The sequence below is a fragment of the Rhipicephalus sanguineus genome, chromosome 3, assembly GCF_013339695.2.
Source record: "Rhipicephalus sanguineus isolate Rsan-2018 chromosome 3, BIME_Rsan_1.4, whole genome shotgun sequence".
Lineage (NCBI taxonomy): Eukaryota > Metazoa > Arthropoda > Arachnida > Ixodida > Ixodidae > Rhipicephalus > Rhipicephalus sanguineus.
Genome location: NC_051178.1, coordinates 66355616 through 66375889, shown reverse-complemented (window position 1 = coordinate 66375889; position 20274 = coordinate 66355616).

The following is a 20274-nucleotide window of genomic DNA, read 5'->3' as shown; positions in this document are numbered from 1 at the left end:
ATGTCCATTGCATCGGGGCTGGCTTGCAGACGCTCAGCGACGAAAACTTCAAAGTCAAATTAAAATATTTTATACGTGTTCTCCGACACCGATTTGTGGACAGCGTTGACACTGTATACGAAGGAAACGGAAAATGTCCCTTTTGCGATGTCTCAAAATTGTGTCAGTACTCCTTTAACACATCCAGGGAGTGTTTGCTTGCATCTTTTCTAAAAGAATTCAGTTTGAGCCTTACGCCTTCGATTTTATTATTATTATTATTATTATTATTATTATTATTATTATTATTATTATTATTATTATTATTATATTATTATTATTATTATTAAACTACAAGGAATTTATTGTTACGCACTTGAAGAGGTTTGTTCGGAACCTTTTCTTTATACATACGTTATCTTATCTTGCTGCACTCCCCTGAAGCGGTCTGTTTTATTCTGCCCATAGAATTTAGTTGAAAAGCTTGATTTGTGGCTTCACGAGACCTTAAGTGCATGCTTATTTTCAGATCTGTAAAATTTTTATGTCAATTAAAAAACGGAATGCCCCTTCATCTAAATCAGAGTGCTTCGAACGCCAGAGACTCAATGGTCGCAGATACGCACCGAGCTTTTATAATACACGCATTATTTATTAGTAAACATTTTCCAACGCCAAACGACGTAGTTAGCTGTACAAGATAAGGTAGGAGTTAAACACCATATCTTATTAGGATGACGTACGAAATAAATGATAACTTACGAGTCGAAATTACGGTCACGTCACGGATTTTAGCGAATTGGCTGAAAAAGAAATCAAAAGGAATGATCTACTAAGAATACACTCAATGCCATTGCTAATATGTCAAACACAGGCAAGGTCTGTTTATGTTAGGATAAGTCAGAGGGTACGTTTTCACTGATGATTGGTTGATTCATGGCCTTAAAAGAGCAGCAAATGTGATAACAGTGTCTCAAAATCTTTTAGATGCGAAGTATCTTAAGGCGGAGCTCAATCCGGTGGTGGTGGTGGTGGTGGTGGTGTGCGTTCTGACCACCCTTACTGCGTATGCGCATACCTTCTCCACACACCTCCTCTCCCCTCTCCACACCTCCTCTCCACTTTCCCTCTCCACTTTCCCTCTCCCCTTCCCCTCTGCACTTTCCCTCTCCCCTTCTCCCCTCCCCCTTTCCACTCTTCCTCTGAAACGCGGGCTAGACATGCCGAAATTCTCCCCTGCTCAACGCCGCGATGAGCTCGAGCGCATGCGCGTCCCCTCCCCTTCTCTCTCCTCTCCTACGCTGCCCCCCTCTCGCCCGCCTGTAGGCCGCGTTCCCCGCTCGCCCTGTGAGAATTAACGGCCAGGCTAGATGGAAAATACGACGCGCGTAGCGTCCCTCTTCGCGTTCCACGACGCGAGGTCGGTAGCATGCCCAACGAACGCCAACGGAACGCGATCGTGCAAGTGCTCCGGCTTCGCATCGCCTCATGGTCCCCTTTAGCGGGAGATGGTGTAATTTTTATCTGTGAGGCCTCGTTTATTTCCTTCCTATACGGCACCTGGTTGGCTGCTGTTCTGGAAACATTTAACCGATAGTATTCTTCATTTTTCCTCGTCGTCGGTTTATTAATCGGGGCTACCATTTGCGTGCTTACCTGGGGGGAGCATTTGCGAAGAAATCCATTGCGACTTCACACAGCTTCCCTTGCGTCTCGCGTCTTCGGATGCGTCCACGTTGAGGACCGGATCAACCTGCACGAACGCATAGGCATTCAAAAAGATGGGATCCTGTCACAATCGCAAATGTAATGTTTATCACATAAACACCGCACATTAAGTTTGTTTTAAAGCTTGAGACACTAGAGAAAATGTTAAAATTGTTCAATCATTCTTTTAGACACTGGCTTGCTTAGTAGAACGCGTTATCCGACCAGCCGCAGGACGTAATCTCAGCCTTAGAGTAACACTAGCCTGGCTGAAGCGTACAGGACTCATGGTAAGCTGTCCATGTTCTCGAAAATATCGCAGGTAATACCCATTCTACCAACTTGCCTTCAATATGTATCGACAGTTGAAACAGTTGTGAAGGAATGTGGACGCTTGGCATTGGACAAAAGCCATTCCATTAAACAACAGTTCGTACGTCTGCGAACATACGAACGTTTGAAGAGAAAAGGCAGCCGATCTAATGTCGAATCACTTGATATTGTGGAAGTTACCACGATGGCGCAGCTTCAGCTCTCCAATCACGAGGCCCATGTGCGCTGCAGCAACGTTACTAGAACAAACTCAGTTTCAAAGCTCCGTATCTCCGCCAGCGGAGGAGGGTGGTCCGAACGGCGGTCGCGAGAACTAGCGGCGCTGCAGTTCCGTCTTGCGCCACTATCGGCGCATCGTCTGCTGCCACGGCATAACGCTGCGGTCTGCCGCGCAGTTGCTCGCGGCAACTGCGCGGCAACTTCCTTATTGTAAGAGTTAGGTGGATACTTAGGTGGATATGCATAAGGTCGTCTGTATGCATTGGCCCGCGTGCGTTGTTCATGCATTGATTGGCTAAGAATCGATGTTCGGTCTATATTGCCACGCCCAGTTCTTGTTTTATTTTGATGTATTCGGGTTTGACCAGCAAGGACGGTTATCAACGCTCGACGCTGTCCGCGAAGCAGTGTTCGAGAAGCTTCGCGATTGTAAGAGATCGTTTTGGTAAGATTGCGCGCCGCACGCGAATGTTCCAGCTTTGTCGAGAGATAACGCCGCCACCAGCGATATCGCTGGAAAGTTCGATAGCGCCTGTATAAAAGCCGACGCGCTTGACTGCTTGTCAGTTGATCGACGGTCGACGCTCTGTTCGCCGCTATCAGTGTATTGCTGTAGTTTGACTTTCAGTTTCCTGGCCACAAGTTCGGCCAAATAAAGAGTTTCATCTCGGACCTGCTGACTGCTGCCTTCGTCGACTTCACGACCCTTTGACAATATTTGAGCTGTCTACATTGCGCTTAACTTCCAAGCATAGGTGTTTCTAAGCGAATGAGGGTTTTCAGGGTAATTTTTATGACTACTACCACAATTTTAGCCGCTGCCGTCTTATCTAGACTAAGAACAACCCAACACATTTGTAAAAGCCTTTATAGTGCACAAAGAAGCGTACTTACTCGAGATACAAAAACGTTCTAGAAAAACAGTACTCATGTTTCTACAATTTATTGAAAAAAACTTTCTCGAAAAACATCACCAATGCTTTGCAATGTTTACAAGACACGTTTTCGCGACGGTTAAAGGGATACTGACCCAAAATCGGAAAATTTTACGAGAACTCGGTAAATGAAATGTCAGTGTGCGAATACATAGAATAGATGTCTTCTCTGAGCAATTTTTTCAGCGGATAGTTGTATTTTCGGTGTCTCATCTTTCTACGTCGCATCGTTCTACGCTAGCTGCCTTAAACAATTCGAACAGATCGGCCGTGATGTGAGCACCGAGCAGCTATTCGCGCGTTTCTCAACTTCACCGAGCAGATGTTCCATGCCCGCAGCACTTTACACTGTACGACAGCCGTTTGCGTTTCGTGCTGTAGCCGTTCACTACGCAGTTAAAGTGCTCGTCAACTACAATTATCTTTTGCACAAGTAAGTCTCCCTTCCCGAAGCAAAGTGTGGGATTGGGCTAGTTGGTATTATATTATTAAACTGCTCAGCGCAAAAAAATTTGACACGGTACACATAGAAAAGACGAGGACCAGCGCTGGTCCTCGTCTTTTATATGTGTACCGTGTCAAATTTTTGCGCTGAGCAGCCCGTTCCCGAGCCGGCGAGTGTAAAATATTCCGCACATCTTGTTCAATACCTCGTCGTAAAATCTCTCGAAAATCCACTGCTTTGAAGGGATAGCGACAGCTGACAACTGATCGAATGTCAGTTTGATGCAACTCTCATTCTCGGTAGCGTATATATGCAATCGCCTGCCCTTCGTTTTGCTGTTCTATGTCTGGCGGCTCCTCCAAATTGGGCACTGGGCTTTCGCGGGACGCCGTGCGTTTTGGGGGGGATTTGCGCCTAAACCCCGAACATTTTGGCTTTGAAATGTGGGGTGGAAGTGCTGGAAACAAGCGCGGCACGGCACCTGGCGCGAGTTCCCACTTTCCACGTGGAATCAAAACTTCTTTTCCCGCAATGACACGACGATAGTGCTTTACAATGTCGTCACTCTCAAAATGAACGTCACAGACCTTGCATTTCGCACTAAGCTTTCTATCTTTGCGATGCAAAGCTTGAATGGCGTAGGTTCTTTTGCAGGTCCGAAGAAGTGTCGTGAAGCGGAGTCGTCGTTGCGGTAGCCGCTCTTGCAGCCCGGCGCAAAGCAAGTCGGCATACCGCACTGTGAATCTGTTCGCCATCCTTACGCTTCGTACATCATGCACGTGTCTTCGTACAAGACGCTAAGACTGGTCAAGAACAGTCGCGAAAATGTCGAGCTAACAAAGCGCAGACGACGCTGCAACCCACGTGCGCTCGTACATCGGCGGCGCCGATCACAACAAGCGCCAGCCGCGGGAGCTAGACGTGACTGCAGCGCCACTAGTTCTCACGACCGCCACGCGGACCGCCTCTCCGGCGGAGCTTTTAAACTGAGTTTGTTCTAGTAACGTTGCGCTGCAGATGATCACACAATGGCTTCGTTTACGGATAGCGGTCCGAGCGCTGTCGAGGGCCTTCGTGGTGTCGCCAGCTGGGTTAAAAAATTTGATAACTACAAATATGGAGAAGTATCTTTCACCATGTTCAAGTATTGACAGCTATTATGACAGTATAGCGCCTGAAAGCATAAGCTCGCGGAATGTTGACGGATAATTGAAGGGACGCGATGCGCATTCTTTGTGACATCTGATATCGCTAAACGCAATGGAGAGTGCAAGTTGGGGTGTTGGTGGCGCCATCTATTGAGCGCACGCGCACTATCTTTGCGCCTCGTTTCAGTGAAGAGTAACAGATGTCGTTGTGTAGTGACACACGGGATTTGAAATGTGACCAATCCCGTGTGCACGCGTGTCCCTTGTGTGTTGTGTGAATAAACGGTCGCATCAGTCGTTGCTTGGGCTCTAGGCACTGGTCGGTCTCTTCGTATACCTCCCATAGGACGCGAATTTCAAACGCTCCGCCGACGCAAGCGCCGATAGCGCCGAGAGCGCTGTTGAGCTACGCCCCTTGCAGAAGGCCGCCAAGCTCAGGGGGCGATGACGTAGCGATTACGTTGCTTACGTCGTCAGGGCAACAGTAACAACAGCCGCTCGCCTCCACCCCTCTGCCTCCTTCTCCGCGCGCCGTTTTATTTCTCTCTCTTTTTGTGTGGGCTTGCTTTTTCTCCTCTCCCATGCCGCGCGCCGCGATTCTTTTTCTTTGTTCGCGTGCGCTCGCGCGCGTGCTGTGCTTGGCCGCGCATTCGTGTTTGCCCGCAGCCAGCATTTCCTAGAGCATAAAGGATGAATCCACCTACATCATTTCTGTTACCTCTTTTTATTGTTCTGTTTCCGAAACTCAAGATTTGCATGTAATGGGGCGCGATACAAGTTCAGGAGAAGACGAGAAGGGAAGAATTCACAGTGTGTGCATGACTAAACACAAAAGTTCATTGTAAAATTTAGAAATTAAAAAATCGAACGCATTGAAAGGTGTAGGCCCTTTGACGTGCACACATATAAGACACACGATTTTCATTTGGTGCAATACCGAGCAAAGTGCAGAGGAGCCTCTGATGAGAGGTAATCATGTAGTTCAAAAAAATGTCAGTGCATGACAAAAACATAACGAAGCGCAAAATATGTAAATATGAAATAATAATGCAATAATTTACTTATTAACCGTTGAAATAATACGAAACACAAAACAACCAGTTACATATTTGCTCAGATTTTGCACAAATATACATGAAATGCTGGACACCTTCACCAGATAAACAAAATGACAAAGATCAGATTTAGCACAGTAAGTAGTACGTTGCGCTAAAAAGAGCAAGACACAACATATGGTACTTGAACACTACTTGAAAGTTAGTTGGTGACAACGGGATGCAGGCCATAGTCAGTTTATGCAGCAGGACATGACATTCGAAGAAAAGTGTATTACTCAACGACCAGGTGAAATAAGCCTATACGCAGCTTTTCTTTCACCGTCAATACAATGCCTAGCTGAATATAACGCCACTGAAGGGAGGACGTCATGTTCGGTACACTGAGCACTTCATTGTAACAAACACAAACAGTAAAATTCTGCATATAGGACATGTCTCATGCCTACACATGAATCCTTAGAGCGCTTTTTCCATAGTTAATAGCAGAGACAATATATAAACACGCAGAGTGCTTCTTCAGCCGTAAGTACATAGCATATTCACGCAACGAGAAGAAGCACTGCGGGCAGGATAGAAAGCTGGTCCACTTGAGTTGCGGATCGAGACTTCACAGAGAGCTGATTCTACAGCTGTTAACCCCTCCTTGGGCAAACGCATCATTTCTTGCCTTCTCGAATACTCCGAAAACATTTCCGTCCTGAAATAAAGCAATTGAAAACTATTAATTCCAACGATGCAAATTACGCAGTCGCATGAGGCACAACGTAGTTTCGTCGTCTTGGCTCAGTCCAAGCTGCGATACATTGCGCAGTTTTAGAATAGCGTACGCTATCTTAGCGTTTGCGGCTCGCTATTTCCGTCACTTAACGGGAGCGCGCAAGCGGTTAGCGTACGACGCATGCACAGTTGCGCGAAAAGCCAACGCAAAGCTTTTCGTACGCTATTCTAAAACTGCCTATTGAGTCTCAGAAACGCGTATTAAACGATGGCGAGTGATAAACAGGCAAAAAAAGCAAAATGCACTTCCATCACGCAGTTCTCTCATAGACGCAAAAGTTAAACTATGAGTCTCAAGTGCTTTAACTTCATTGCTTCTAGGAACAGCGATATTAACTGCAACATCGTGCTCTTCACGATTCAGCCATATTTAAAAAAAAGAATAACTGTGTTGTCCAACTGCAACTCGTATATGTGTGGCTGCGAACGCAAGCCGCATGCTCACCTTTAGTTTTTCGGAACCTCGAAGAATCTTGCGGAACTCGGCCGGTCTTGAAGTATCCGTGCACCGTTGCATGATGTACGAATGGTGCGTGCCAATAACCACCACGGCGGCAAAAGCGCACAACACGCAAACACCACAAAAACTCCACACGCCGGCCAAAGCACGCTTCATGTAACGGAACATCACGAAACTTGATATCAAGGCCAGCGACTAGGACGGGCTCCTGTATGGCGGCGACGGAGCAGCGCTGACATAAAGACCACTCCGATAAGTCTCAAGAGCGAACAATGACCCGCCAACCACAACGGGAAACTTGCAGGTGTCCGCCAAGCACAGCCTGCCTGCACGGCCAGCCTGGTGTCCGCTCTCAACACTCGCTTCGTGCTACCACGGAACTTTCGAGGAATTCAAAACTAGCGTCGCGGCGCGCGCACGGCCTCGGCGGCCGACGCGGGCATTACGTGCGCAATATTATCATTATGGAACCAAACCAACTAGCCCGCCTTTCCGTTTTATTGCGGGCATAGAGTTTCCTAAAATGACCTAGAGGGAACTCTGGCGCTGCGATCGTTCAGCCACCATGGGAATGATGGGTAGTACACGGATTTGCCTATTCTTCGTGCTTGTGGGCTTCGAACGCACTTGTGGCTTTGTTTATTGCTATGCTTTGGTTTTCTTTCGGATAAAAGAATGGATCGTTGTGAACTTCGTGACCAGATTTGAATCGGTGAGCCTAAAGAAGTTAAAGTGGTGAAGTGAAACTGCTGATTTTTGCTGAACTTCGTTTTGCGACAAAGCGGATGCAGGCGACGCGGAGCCAAACGGAGCCGAAAGAACGAAGTTTAGACAAATCCATGTACTACCCATGATTCCCATGCTGGCTGAAGCGCGATGCATTGCAGCTCCCATAGACACTAGCGCCAGAGTTCCCTCTATTAAGTATTGTAGGAAACTCTATGGGCGCGGGGCGCACAGCTTTGTCGGCACGGGCGGCAGGCTGCCATTGGCTGCTTTAATTTTGAATCTCCATGAACCCTAGCGCCAATTCCGCCTTCAGTTACGGCCCCTTTTAAAAGGCCGCCGAACTAGCAAATTATTCAAGATGGTGTCGGTGGCGTAATCATTACGTAATTCTTTGGGACTCCGGAGCGGCAGTGTTTCCGGGTATTAACCCCGAGAAGTTGAGGAGGCGCCGCCTGGCGGGAGGCGTGGATGACGTCACGGCAAGGACTCTTCGACGCCCGCCGTGACGCGCCGCCATATCACGCGCTTGCTTTGTGCGCTGTTCCGCTGTTTACGTTCGCTTTTTGCCTGTCTCAAGCTTCACATGAATGACGAAAACAGCATCGATAATGTTCCTAGTAAAACGGCAATAACTTATATGCGTTTTTTCTTCACAGTCCCCATTGGTGCCCACGCGCTGTCGTGCACACTTTGAAAGGGTTGATCAGGTTTGTTGTTGTGTCGCGCTGCTAACTTCGGGGATGGGTCTGATTCCCGACCACAGCAGCCGCATTCCTACAGGTGTGAAAAGCAACATTCCTCTGCTTAGATATAGGAGCACGTCAAAGAATTCGAGGCGGTCAAAATTAATCTGCAGTGTATCTGACAATCATGTCGTGGTCTTGACACGCAAGACACCTTATTCACCTTATTAGGTTGCATTGTTCACGGGCGATTTCTTTAAGAAATATGATGGCTTCGCCTCCACACGTGTTATTTGCATCGGACGCATCCGCGATCGGCGGACAGCGTTCTTGCCGGTTTGCCAAGCCCGGCGCGCACGATTACGAAAACGCATGCAGTATTGAGCTTCGCAAAATATCTCGAAAGCGCTCGCCCGAGAATACTGCCGCAGTTGCTGTGTTTGTTTTTCTTGTGTACTCGCTCACTCATCGTGTTGTTTAGTTTCACGTTTTTCTCGCAATGATTTCGGGGCTTCATTTCAGAACATAAAAAAGTTGAGGTTATTTGCGGAAAGTCCTTATTGCTGTCAGATTGTGTCTTCATGCAGCATCGTAGCAACGGCGTTGTTACTCTTGTATAAATAATAGTTGAGATAGCCAGCTCATAAATTAATCTTTTTTTGCATTTGATATACCCCTCAGCATCATGAACCTTTATGTGGACATGACGTGCGAGACCATTAATTCGCTCATAAAGGCAAAGGACGTTCAATTAATACGTGGGCCACGTCACTGAGAGTGCCATCGAAACAGTTCAAAACGCTAATTTCGAGTTTCAGGCGTTTGTTTTGCGGACGATTGTTATTAACACTGGTCCCACGAGAATTTAACATTACCGCTCGTGACCCGGCGGTTGATCGGACCAGCAGTTCATGCAAATCAGGATATACGGCCACATAATCCCAGATGAGTGTTGAGAAGAATTGTTTACATAATCCAAGTATACTAACACCTCAGAATTTCCGAAACCATTGTGTGCGTGGCAGTATTATTTTGTTTAATTTCCCGGATGTGTTAAGTGATTCTTCACGATAGACAGATTCCTCTGAAGTCTTCTGTAGCAGAAAGCGCAGTTCTGTCAAATCACCTAGAATCACCTAGAATTTATAAGTTATGTATGCAAAGGCATACATAACTTGTACGATAAGCCGCAATGTAGTTAGAAAACTGAAAACGTCCTAATTTAATTTGTAATCTTCGGGACGCGTGTTCTAACCGTGGAGTCTACGCCAAGTTGTAATAAAGTTACCATTAGCGAAAATTTTTTAGCAGCGATCTCTTGGAGTACGCGGTGAAAACAACGGATGTCTTGCTCTCGTGCATAACCATTTTCACGGTGAATCTTCCGTTCGGGCGGAAATTCGCCCATTATAAGCTATATTATCCAAACTTTCTACAGTTTACTAAACTTTCGCTAGCAGTGTAAACTTCCACCTTCTCCCTTGGGAGATTTGCATCGCAAGAATGAGCAGTAATCATCACCGCATCGTGAGAGGGTGGGTACACGGCGGGCGTAGAAAAAGGCGATCCTCAGCCGCGGAGCAAGCGAGTCCTTGCCGTGACGTCACATCGCCGCGACTTCCGCGCCGCCAGTGTTCGTTCTCGGGACTAATAGCTCTAGCTGGTGAGGGTTCACTCACTCGCTGCTCGTGTCGTCGGGCCGTGCGGGCGTCCGTCGCGTCTCGCCTCAGTCGCCGGGCCCTGTTCGTCGGCTACCGCCCGCCGACACAACATAAGTGAGAGGAAACATCTATTGAAATGAAAAAAAAAAAAATTCGGCGTGGTAGGGGGGAGCCGTTCAGTTCGCAAGACTTGGCCGCTCGCCTGACCCGGTTTCTGTTGGGTGGTTGTCCCACCAAGTACTCGTATGAGCCAGCGAATGGCACGTCCCATTCAGCACAGGATCATTTCCAATGCCTGAAAATTTCTAATGGGCATGCGGCGCGTGGCTTGGACGAGGTTATGGTCTAAGTAATAATCCCGTGCATCGCTGAACTTGGATCATGCCAATGCTGAGTGTGGAAAGATTACACGAGCAAAGAAGAATTATTATGCTGGCGTGTTGAATGTCACCTATTTCGCCCTCTTCTTTGCTGTCTGACGACGGTGACGGTTGCGTGAATGACCACAAATAAAAACAGGGAAAATGAAAGATCTTTTGGTCGTTGTATACATCTCGTTCAGTTTTACCACATGGGTACGCATGACTACTACATAGCCTTGGCGAATTAAACGTTGACAACCAAGGGATCCGGCTCAGTGTATTCACAAGTGCGGTGCTTATGATCTGGTACTTTCTTGCAGAAGTACCGTACAAAAAGCTTCCCAACTAAACACGGCGCTTCATATTATCAAATTTTTATCAAGAGCAATAAAAACGGGTTCATGCATTCCAGCAGTTCCTTAGTGCGTTCTTTCACGAGGTTTTGATCACAATACGGATGAGCCATATTACGACAAATCACCAGTAACTCCTTCTTGTTCACCTATTGACTGCGGCTCACATCGACTTTGGGTGATTGGTAAGAATTGTGTGTTTTTTTACAAATTTATTTAATGCTCATTCGCTATGCTTTCTTCTTCAGTCACGCCTCATGCAGCCCCTTAGTTCACAGTGGCGATGACACCTATCGGGCTATGCTACACAGAACCAAGGCTGTGTGAAACCGTCGAAAATGAACTCACCGGTCTAGCCGCCGCGGTCTCGGCGCGCTGCGTTATCGCCGATAGCTGACTGCAGCACGAGCCACGCGATCGTGGAATTATTGCTGATGATAACAATTAATTATGGTCCAAACCCACTATGGGCTGTAAGTCAAAATTTGGGCGCTAATTCTAATCTACCCAATAGAATAAGATAGTGGGTATTGCAAATACGGCAAGACACAAAGAGATAGGGAATATTAATACTAGAATAAAGAAAACTTGCATTTCAGAAGTTATTCTCGAAATAGTAGAAATGACAGATGCACAGTAACGAATAGAATTACGGTTTGCGTAATCTTAATCTTTCAGATTTTGAGTTACGGCATCCGTGGCCTAAACTGTTCATGTTCCATGGTTGCGAACAACTTTCTACGGCGGTGTTAATAGCCAAAATTGCGGTGGTTTCCTTCACTAAACATGTCCAGGCAACTTTTAACACCGAAGCTATTTAAGCTGTCGGTATCTTGAGCTCCATCGTCAGAAATTATCATGATGAACCGGCATGCGCTCTCTTCATGAACCGTTACGCGCTCTCTTCATGAACCGTTACGCGCTCTCTTCATTCTCTTTACAGTGAAGCTTTTTTAAAGCTATTGGTAACTTGTGCTCCGCCGTGCAAATCTACTCAGGTGGGTATGCGCCACAGAACTTGGCTCCGCCCCACTACCATGCACAGCAAGTGCGAGTGTGAAAGGAAAACGAATACGTGAAACAGAAAAGGAAGAAAGAAGGAAGAAAGAAAGAAAGAAAGAAAGAAAGACAAAGTAAGAAAGAAAGAAAGAAGAAAGGAAAGAAAAAGAGAAGAAAGAAAGGAAGAAAAGAAAGAAGAAAGAAAGAAAGAAAGAAAGAAAGAAAGAAAGAAAGAAAGAAAGAAAGAAAGAAAGAAAGAAAGAAAGAAAGAAAGAAAGAAAGAAAGAAAGAAAGAAAGGAAGAAAGAAAGAAAGAAAAATTACACCATTTTCCGCTAAAGGGGACCATGAGGTGATGCGAAGCCGGAGCGCTTGCACGATCGCGTTCCGTTGGCGTTCGTTGTTCATGCTACCGACCTCGCGTCGTGGAACGCTAAGAGGAACGCTACGTCTTCCCTCTAGCCTGGCCGTTAATTCTCACAGGGCGAGCGGGGAACGCGGTCGACAGGCGCGCGTGAGGGCGGCAGCATAGGACAGGAGAGAGGGGGGAGGGGACGCGCATGCGCTGGTGCTCATCTCGGTGTTGCGCAGGAGAGAATTTCGGCATGTCTAGCCTGCGTTTCAGAGGAAGATTGTAGAGGGGAAGTGGAGAGGGGTAGGGAGAGGGGAAGTGGAGAGGGGTAGGGAGAGGGGAAGTGGAGAGGATGAGTGGAGAGGGAAAGGAGAGGTGAGAAGTGGAGAGGAGGAGTGGCGAGGAGGTGTGTGGGGAGGGTATGCGCATTCGCAGTAAGAGCGGTCACGCCGCACACCACCACCACCACCACCACCACCACCGGTTTGAACTCCGCTATACGCGATACGCAGCGCCTATAGGGGCGCCACTGAAAGCCGCGTAGCGGCTGCCGTTGGAACCGCTGGCGGGTCGCGTAGCAGACGCCTCCTTTCACTACAAGCATGACAGAAGTGCGCGCGTGCGATTTGCCGCTTGTGCGCGTCCCAAATAATTACTTTTGCGGCGTGCGCAAAGGAGCCGCACTTTATAATAGTGGACATGTGCCCTATCTCACAGCTGTGTTGGACGACAATGTCACCATACACGCCAAGTGTTTGCCACAGACAAGCGTCAACAAGCTTCCCTACGAAGTGGAGCTCATCGTAAGTACGCCGCTTTCTTTATAACGTCCCGATCACTAATGCCTGCATGCGTTAACGCATGAACCAACGTTTTTTTTTTCTCGACACAGTCTTCGTTTACGTGCCATGTGTTTATATATTAGATTTTAAGGGAGCGCTGTCGCACCGGCGCACGGGTTTCACGGGTGCGGCCACCCGACGGGTCAGCGTTGGTAAAACTTTGAAACCAGCACGATAAACTTGTGAAAAAATATCTCGGCAGCTTGCGCTAGTGGCGCGAGACTGAGACACTGTGGAGCTGGTGGTCACCTAGCTTGTCATAGCAGCTTGGCTACGAATTTGCTGGGTGTGTTCAGATAAGAACGTCGGTGCATGTCCGTCGACCCTATGTAATTTCGCTGAAAAACATATATTTTGTTGTCTGTAAGGGAAAGGAGGCGTTCTCCTATTATTTCGACCTTAAGCTAATTGAGCTATTTCTTGTTTATGTTCTTTCTTTTTTTCTTTTTTTAGGGAGCGGGCGAGCGCGGTCGGGCTGCAGAAGCGCCGCTTGTGCCGCCACGGAGCGTCTGCGTTATCACGTTACCGATGTGCCATGGGATCCTCTCAGTGGATCCTCTCCAGCCACCTCCTTTGTGAGCCGTACGCAGGCACCGCTGATCGCATTCCAGTGCCATCATTAGGTAGAATCAGGGGCGTAGCCAGGGCGGGAGGGGAGGGGGGGTTGGGGGTACAACCCCCCCCCCCCCCCGAAAAAAATTTCTGGCTACGCCCCTGGGTAGAATGCAGCCGATTTCGTGCAGCACACGTGTGATTCCACGGCACTTTTGTAAAGGAGCCGTCACCTGCCCCACATTCTCTGGCATTGCGCTTCGCGCCATTCGTTTTTCAAGAGAGCCTACACTCTTATTCAAGTACCGTATAACGTCCGGCACATAAACGGCCCATTTTTATTCCACCACAAGGTACTGCATATAAGCGGCCCTTCAATCGCCATTAAGCGTGACAAATTCTGCGGTGACGGATTGGGCCCGCTATATACGGCCGCGAGCGGACGCAACGCTTATATGGAGCCCGACGCGAAAATGGCTCGAGCGGACGCAACGCTTATATGGAGCCCGACGCGAAAATGGCTCGAGCGAACGCAACGTTTATATATACAGAGTCCGTTGTTTTATGCAGGAATTGAAATGGGCGCCGCGGCGAGAAGCGAGAGAGAAACTTCTAGCAACAGCGCCAAGCGAGCGTGCTCAAAGTTCGAAGTCCACGTTGACGTCGCGTAGTGTTTCCTGTGCTGGCGCCGAATGCGGCCGGTGAATTCAAGATACAGCCGCGCCTCCCTGACTTTGGCCTGTGTGAAAAGCCACAAATTTTTAATAAAAAATATGACCTGTAGCATATGACGACACTTCTGCCACCTACATTCTTTTTGGTTTAGACTGTAAGCTAACAGTTGCAACAGGTCTCGTTGTACTGCCGGAGCGCCGCCGCCAGCTTCACATGTGTGCCGCGCTTACATGTTTATCGTGTATTGTGTGCGTTTATTGCGTGCTTATCGTACGCGACATTCGTCGACTGGGCATTTTCCGCGTGTTGGGGCGTTCTCCTGCCTTGATCCAGTGGCGGATGATGGTCGTTGTTCGTTGCCACTCAACACAGCCTCACGGGACGCACAGCTTTGTGTCCGCGCTCAAAAGTGCTTTCTTGCTTCGTTCATCGATTACTCACGTTGATCGAGTGATCGAGTGTACTTCCGAAGACAATCCGCGTCCGAGTGTTTTGACAAGCGGCGACCGCGCTTCCACAGGAGCGGAAGCTTGAGCCTTTTGACGAGCGACTGTGAAGAGTGCCAATGCCAAACTTGGGTAAGTTGAAGAAGGTCGCTGAACTACGTAACTTTGTTACTTCATTGCATGACAACTGTTTGCAGGAACCGTCGTGTTGGCACAGCGAGGATGATCAACAGATACCCGATAGGCAGGTATGTTTTGTGCTTTGGGTGCACTTATATACACCACCATAAATGACATGTTTGAAGGATGCGCATTGCGCTACGCAATCTTATGCTTCGATCATGCAGGCCTCGTGTCGTTGTACTGTTATTCCTTTACTGTTTACTGTACGAGATCATCGCTTGAGAGTGTTTCTAGAATCCCTTGTCGCCGTTAGAAAGTGTGTGCTTTTAAACACATGGGGTCGTCCCATAATGTTTTCACTGTGGTGATGCGAGAGTTCACCAAACTCGGCAATAACACGCAAAATTATACAAGACTGGGGACGTGATACAGGGGCGTAGCCAAGGGGGGGCTTGGGGGGGTTCAAACCCCCCCCCCCCCCCCCGAAATTTTTCAGTTTTGCTTGCGTATATAGGCACGCACACATACAAACGCACGCACGAACATACATAAAGTATGGTTGAACCCCCCCCGAAAAAAATTTCTGGCTACGCCCCTGACGTGATAGCAAAACACACAGCCCTGACACGCGCACATGATGATGGATATGTTTTCGTGGTTGCGTCCCCGAGCTTTTCGCCAGAAATCCATGCAGTTGTTTTGTGGTTAGGATTTTAACCTAGCTGCCTCATAAATGTTTTAAAGGAGCTCACTCGAAGTAATGTATTTGAGTGAATTACGTTACGTACTGGTACTAAGTGCACACTCCAACAAATGCGTACTTAATGTGAAGAAGCACATGTTTATATCAAATAGTGTTAGTAGACGAATATGTCAATTCAATTAGGTTAATTAAGCTAATACATGCTACTCTTTGTTTCAATATTGTGTGTTTGAGAAAATATGCGTGAGCTCGTGTTCTGCCATTATATATTTTAGGGGCGAAGCTCCTTAAGGCGGCACCCGTTCGTCCCTCGTAGTCGTAGTCGTAGTAGTAGTGCGTAACCAGTCTTACGCTTTGACCTCCAAGGTGGTGCCGGTGGGAGATTTTTCCTGTGCGTTGTTGAACAATAAAAAATTCGCAGCGTGCGCGTTAACTAAAAGCCGAATTCTTCTGTCTCTCATTCCCCATTAGCAGCCATTGGCATGTTCCAGTAGGAAACGTTAGTAGAAGTAGAAGTGTAAGTGTTAGCTGAAAGCCGACTTCTTCTGTCTCTCATTCCCATTAGCAGCCATTGTTTACCTCCAAGGTAGTGCCTGGTGAGATTTCTCCTGTGCGTGATTAAACAATAAAAATTTTGTTCAAAACGCCGTTGATTGATGAAATAAACCAACGAAAGACGCCAGATGTTTTGTAAAAGCAAAACGAAAGAACGCCAGATGTTTCTAAAGCAAAACGAAAAGAGCCAGCCGCTTAACGAAAGACGCCAGATGTTTTCTAAAGCAATGGTTTTCTAAACAATGAAAATTCACAGCGTACATGTAAAATTAAAGTGAGCTGCAAGTCGTCATAACTCATCGAACCTTTAGTATAAACGCGCCCGATCTCACGTCGGTGATGATGTACTGGACAGAATTCACGGAAGATTCACGGTTTACCGATGAACCTCCGCCGCTTCGCCCACTCACCATCATTCACTCCGTGGATATGCTGTGATTTTTTTTTCTTAGCATCTTCAAGCACACGAGGTTCTCTATCACAAATAACTTAGATTGTGCTCATGTTGCGAGAATGTTGCTTTGTTGTGTGGTGCTTTAAGTTATTGTATTTTCACGCTTTTTTTTACTCAGCATAGTACCAATATTGCTCTCTTACTTAAATGCATAACCAAGGTTTAGTATGCAGTGATTTAGGGTTTATTGAGCTTTGTAAGGTCATAAATTAAAAGAAAAAGATCTCAATTCTCATATATGTTTCCAGAAGTTCACAGAAAGTTGGAAAATATTATCGGTTTTGTGAAGGCCTTACATAACTTAAAATGAAATCAAATTGACAGCTCAACTCTACAAGACAAACTACACGGGAATTCACTTTAGAGAACCAAAGTTTTTTTCCCTGAATGGCTTACATTCATGATGCAATACAATATGCATGGCTCATTCCCACCTCACACCAAGTGCACATGGACCACGCACACTCTTTCATTTTTTTTATATTTCGATAAAAGTGTGCATATCGTTATTTTCATGTGGATCGCCCATAGGGCTATGTGCATATTTCGGGTATTCCTTACAGTCTTGGGCAATAACTAGTTACTAGTAACGCGTTACCGGTAACTAGTTACTTTTTTCGGTAACTTGTAACTGTAACTAGTTACTTTTAATTTATAGGAACTTGTAACGGTAACACTGTTACTTTTTTACAGAGTAACTGCTATGGGAAATACCGTTACAGTTACTTTCCCATATCCTCTCCACCTTTCATCTTTCCACAGCACGGCTCCCCTACCAATTTAGGGGTGGAGGTCGCTTAGAGAATTATCTACCCTGCAGAAGACCGAGGTCAGCAGTCAGTCTTTAACACAACTTAAGTTTACTTGTAAACTACATGTCGTAAGTCAATCATGTTGGAACTGAACAACTTGCTAAATTCAAGTAGTTTTTTTTTCCGGCGTATATATATCCTTTTTGTCACTTGAGCTTCTAGCTCAGTTCTTTGTGTACCGGTGGAACATCACGACACCAAATTTATATTCTCCTTCGTCCGAGGCTGCGCAATAATCGTGTTTGACTGACGGCTAGAAAGCAGCAGAGCGCGAAACGGTTGAGAGGCACAAATACTGTGAACTAAGTAATTTTTCAAAACCTCTTTGAAACTAATTGTAAAAGGTTTACTCCAACTTAATACAACAATTATTAACAAAATCACATGGACGTTTCGCCTCCTATGCATGTGACATTCTCAGTATACACTGGCAACAAGAAAAAGAAAAGGAAAGAAAGAAAAAAATTTGCGGAGATCGACCAGTGTCCCATACGTCCGTGTAATCCAGTAGGGGAATGTGGTTGTTGCATGTTATAGTCGGATACAACTTTAGAAGTCAGCGGCATTTTCTCCTGAAGGCAGATGAACACAAGCCTGCACCAATGGGCGCGCACTCGGGACGGACATCATGAGCGGGATGGCGGTGGCTTCGCCTTTGGAGAACATCGGCGCGTGCATGAGCGGGACTATTTCTTTTCTTTAGTCTCTCCTGACTTCTTAAGTTGTATCCGACTATAGTTACTGTATATGCTACGACATGGCTCCTAAAGGTGCCATATACAGTAACTATATTGCAAGCCGACGCGTCCGCGGCGAATGAACCGCGATTCCAGGAGTTTCTTCCCCTCACCTTCGTTCACGAGCCAGCGTCGTCACAGTGTTTACGTCAAAGCTATGCCCTGTTCTCCGGAAGTGTTAAACAAGCTCCGTCTTAGAATGAGTTGCATGAGTTGCTTTAACAACATCCCGTTTGCCATCTTTAAGCCTCGTTGATTCTTTCCTTCCCGTTTCGCCGATGCAAGTCGCGTCGCAATGCCCGCATCGGGCTTGTATATCACCCTACTCTGATCGTCTGCAGGTGTGCAATCTTTGGGTTTCGCGAACACATGCCCCAGAGTATAACGGGACTTAGAAACGGTTTGTATGCCCAGCGGACGCAAAGCTAACCGAACAGGGTCTGATACACCTTGAACATATATATGGAACAGACACAATGGATGTCGTCTTCATTCGTCACACACTCTCCGTTGCTATTCGCATGCGCTTCTGGGTGTCGTTCAGGGTAACATCCTATGATACTGCTGTCGTTCTAGTGCATCAACCACATTTTCCATTTTGAGTATCAGAGGACATTTGTTATTATTATTTGCAAATAAATTCCCTTTTTCTCCAACGGTGCATGAACAACAAAATTGATGCAACAAAATGAGGTGTACACAACAAATGCTTGTGTTTGGCCCCCTATTAGGTTTACTTCGTCTAGGGTTTTACCACGTGCAATTTTGACTGCCCGCATGCCTTCTTACATATTTAATAATGAATTCTATCGTTTGGTTTGTAATCTATTATTTATTTTATACAGTAACGGAAAAGTAGCGACGTTACTTCGTCACAGTAACTGCAACAAAGTAACGACGTTACTTGTCACAGTAACTGTAACTGTAACAGGTTACTTTTGGAAACCTCTGTAACTGTAACTGTAACAGTTACTTTAACAGAGCCAATGACTTCACCCATCAAGCACGTGTTTTTCAGACACCCCTCTCAATATCACTTAAATTCCACATGTGGGCTTTTAAAAGTACGCCGCCCGCTTTCCCCGCCTGTAGTTGCCTTACCCACCATCTTCTGCAGCCCTTTGTGAGGGCTAGACGTGCCGCCCTTCTGCAGCCTTTCCAAGTGGCTTTCATACTCCACTCTTTTTTTTTGCCTTTGACGGCTGTCGCTCAGTAGACCCCCCCCCTTTTCCATTTTTTTCTTTTTTTTTTCCTTTTTCTTGCTTTTTTTTTTCCTTCTTTGCAGCTCCCCTTACTTCTGAGATGAGAGGCCTGAGCGCCGTTGCAAACTGTCTTGAAATGATGTGGCAAGGGCTACACTCCCTCTCTCTAGTTTTCTCTTTCCAGGCAGCAATTACCAACAGCGACAAGCACCACTGCTAGACATGACGTCAACACTAACCCTTTAAAACTAACACGCCAAGGATGACAAGGTGCCTTCGATAAAGATAGGTCCCCCTATGGAAACGTCGGCCAGCCTGTCTGAGGCACTTTCTCCTGTTTGAAACCTATCCCACTTTTTTGGCTTAGGTAACTGTAACACTGTTACATTTTACTGGTAACGTGCCCATGACTGATTGCTTACTGTGTACGTGTGTGAATGTTGAACACGCAATGGCACTCTTTCAATAGTCTGCAAGTGGCTGGTCCACTAATACCTGTTCTTATTGCACGCTGATCCCTTCATTCAAGGATCGATCTCTTTAATATATGAATATAGACTTGCCTGAAGACATGTTTGGTACTCACAATCTTTGTGTGGTTGGGTTTGTCTTGATGGAAAATCAACATTCCTTGTGGTATCTATTATGCATGTATCAGCGATTGAGAGCTGTTCATGGCACCGACACAGAGGAAGATTGCAGTACAAGATAGGAGCATACTTCCTGCGAGCCCGGGCAAGCCATAATGAGTGGTAGGCATTTCTTTTCATCATTAGATTGCGACAGTTTGGACACATAGCACCTATAGACCTTATGCAAAATCTGCTGCCATCTAGCGGCCGCTGTGTGCATTTCCGCCATGTTGAAGGCTAAGCGCGCTCCGCAGTAGAAAGGAGCGTACATATCACGTGTGGCGGCTGATAAGAACGAAAATGCCAACATATTTTCGAGTGCCTGTGTTGCTGAGACTTTGG